The sequence below is a fragment of the Citrus clementina genome, unplaced genomic scaffold (genome assembly GCF_000493195.1).
Source record: "Citrus clementina cultivar Clemenules unplaced genomic scaffold, Citrus_clementina_v1.0 scaffold_3, whole genome shotgun sequence".
NCBI lineage: Eukaryota > Viridiplantae > Streptophyta > Magnoliopsida > Sapindales > Rutaceae > Citrus > Citrus x clementina.
Genome location: NW_006262339.1, coordinates 24,146,869 through 24,150,189, shown reverse-complemented (window position 1 = coordinate 24,150,189; position 3,321 = coordinate 24,146,869). Strand labels below are relative to the sequence as shown.

The following is a 3,321-nucleotide window of genomic DNA, read 5'->3' as shown; positions in this document are numbered from 1 at the left end:
CAAAACTCTAACCTATTGTTAGTTCTCAACCTTCTAACTTTTCTGTTGGTTTGTGTTTCTACCAAGGTCTTCCAGATTTTGAATTTCTCAAAGGCATCATCCTTGGTTTTTAACACATAAACCCATACCATCCTTGAAAAATCATCTATTAGAGACATGAAGTATCTAGCTCCACCTAAGGATGCTGTCTGTGCAGGTCCCCACAGATTAGCATGGATATAGTCTAGGGTTCCCTTTGAGTTATGGACTCCAGTACTGAATTTTACTCTTGAAGACTTGCCTAATACACATTCTTCACAAAACCTCAAAGTCTCTATTTTGTCCTTCCCTAAGACTCCCTGCTTTGACAGTTCCCTCAGCCCTCTTTCACTCATATGACCTAACCTTAAATGCCACATCATTATTTTATCTAGACTCTGGTTTGAGACCCCAACAGCCCATGTAACTGCAGTACCTTGAAGTAAATACAGGCCATTGCTTAAACATCCCTTCATTAATACCATTGATCCTCTCATCACCTTTAGGGTACCTGATTCCAGCTTAACAAGACAACACATTTTATCTAGCATGCCTAAGGAGATTAGATTCCTCTTCAGGTCAGGCACATGTCTTACATTAGCTAACTCCCTGATCATACCATCTAACATTTTCAATCTTATTATGCCCTTCCCAACCACCTTACAGATTGCATCATTCCCCATTACTACTACTCCTCCATCATAGGCTTCATAGTTAAGGAACAAATTTTTATTTGGGCACATATGAAAGGAGCAACCAGAATCTAGAACCCAATTACCTCTGGTTTGATCATCAGTCACAAGTAGAACTCTAGCTGAGTCATATCCATCATATTCTTGACTTTCTGAAGCAACAGCAGCATCTCCAGTTTTCTCCTTTGTATCTTTTGGCTTATTTTTCTTTTCTGGGCAATCCTTCTTAAAATGGCCTTCCTTGTGGCAATGGAAGCATTTCATGTTCTTGGACCTGGATTTGGATATTTTCTTCTTGCCCTTGTTGCTCTCTTTCTTTTCAGATCTCCCTCTTGCCATTAAACCTTCAGCCTCTCTTGAATCCCTTTTTGTGGCAGCCTTGGAGCTTAAAGTTTCCTTCACATCTACCATTGTAAGGGTTTGCCTCCCATACATTAGTGTGTCAACCATATGTTCAAAGGAGCTTGGTAATGAGCACAGCAAGATCATTGCTTTATCTTCATCATCAATCTTTACATTTATGTCCTCAAGATCAAGAATGATCTTATTGAAGGCATCAATGTGATCTGTTATTGATGACCCTTCTTCCATCGGTAACGTGTACAGTTTTTTCTTGGTAGCTAATCTCTTAGCCATTGATTTCTTGGTATATAAATCTTCAAGCTTCTTCCATAACCCTGCAGCTGTCTTCTCACCACCAACTTTTCTAAGTACTCCATCACCCAGGCTCAAGATTATAGCACTATGAGCTCTGTCCAGCACATCAGGTAGATCGTCAACAGAAACCTTTCTTGGCTTCTTTGAAGATGATTCCTCAGCAAGAGCTTCATCCAAACCTTGATGCACCAGCAGAGCTCTCATCTTAAGCCTCCACAAGTGAAAGTCATTTTCACCTATGAATTTTTCCACCTCAAGCCTAGCTGATCCCATTTCCAAGATTAAAAAAAGCAGTGACTGCTCTGATACCAATTTGTTGGACCAAGATAAGCAAATAACCAATCTTAATCCCCCAAGATCCACTCGACTTAGCCTTAATCAAAGAATCAAATAAGATCAACCAATACTACGTAGAACAATTTATCAAAGAAAGGAAAAACAGAGAAACAATCACATGCAAAATGGGTTAAGTGGTTCAGCCACCAAGTGACCTACATCCACTGTGAAAGAGAGAAAGAGCTTTTACTGATTCAGTATTTACAAGATACAAGATGTCTCGAAAACTATCACACTCTTGAAATAATACAATAATGAAGCAAGGACAGCTTATATACACGCCTGAATTGCCCTAGAAACAACCCCAAGAAACCAGCTCACCAGACCTGGGTTTGTTGCTAACAAAACCCAGAAATTTCCCGCTGATCTTAACAGCATTAACAGCCTTTCAAACTGGCTTCAATACACGTGTAGAAGCTTCATCCAAAACACAGTCTTCTTCAGTCGTTTAGAGTAAGTAAAGCATGTGCAACATCACGTGCTTAACTTATTCATTTGGTTGATGCTCCAGGCTTAAAAAACGTCTCATTTGTGACATGAAACTGACATATCATCCAATTCTGAAACGCAAGACTGATATGTCGTTCTCATCTACAAACTCCAGATTTGCAGTTCACTTCTCAACACAAACACTTATTTAAAGCTCCATTTATTTTGAAAATATTCCAGTACAAAATATATTCTCTCCCTGACATGAGTATTTTGCAAATAATACAGAGCCACCGCGAGTTCAAAAATAATAAAATAATAACATTGCTCACTTGCTCGACTCGGCTGGATTGGGTGATTGGGCTGGGCCTGCTATAAGAATGTGTTACCAGTACGAAGCTTTACTTTGATTATCACATACACAGAGGGAAATTGAAATCGATGATGGCGTTGGCCGCTCACTTCCTGCTTCGGATTCCCCAACTTGGAAGGAAAAATATAAACTTTCCGTCGTACAAGCATCGCGGGAATTATCAGCCATTGTTCTTGTCTTGCAATTACAGCACCAATGACAATTGTTCTTCTTCTTCGAAGAAGAATTACTTAGAATTGACCGACGATGAGCTGTTTCGCGAATGCGAAATGGACACATACAAATCGTCGGGACCAGGCGGTCAACACCGCAACAAGCATGAATCCGCCGTACGTATCAAGCACGTACCGACCGGCGTCATAGCGCAGGCCGCCGAAGACCGATCGCAGCACAAGAATCGCGCGTCAGCTTTGTCGCGCCTCCGCACTCTTTTGGCTCTCAAAGTGAGGAGCAGTGTGAATCTTGATGCGTTTTTGCCGCCGCCACAACTTCTTCGAATCCTTCCTCCTAAGTCTACTATTAGAAGTTCAAAAGTTGGTCCATAAATTGGACCTAACAATCCTAAATTTACTTTGGTATTACTCTATTCACTCTTGCCTCGTTTTTTGTTTTCTATTAAAATTTAAGTCATAGTCGAGGGATCTGTATCAGAAGTTGCAAAATTATTGGGGTATTGCATTAAGCTTAATACTCTATCAAGCGATAATTTGAACTTTAAAAAGAGAAATTGCTATATGTAATGTGTTTGATTGGCGTTTAGGTTTCCAATATTTTTTTTAATTTAAGATTTCCTCTCGTATGGTGATCTTTTATAAA

General features: G+C 39.9%; 1 pseudogene; it reads left to right on the top strand.

Moving 5' to 3' along the window:
- The first annotated feature begins 2,573 nt into the window (after positions 1 to 2,573).
- LOC112100228 overlaps positions 2,574 to 3,321 on the top strand; it is a 36,106-nt pseudogene continuing 35,358 nt past the window's right edge.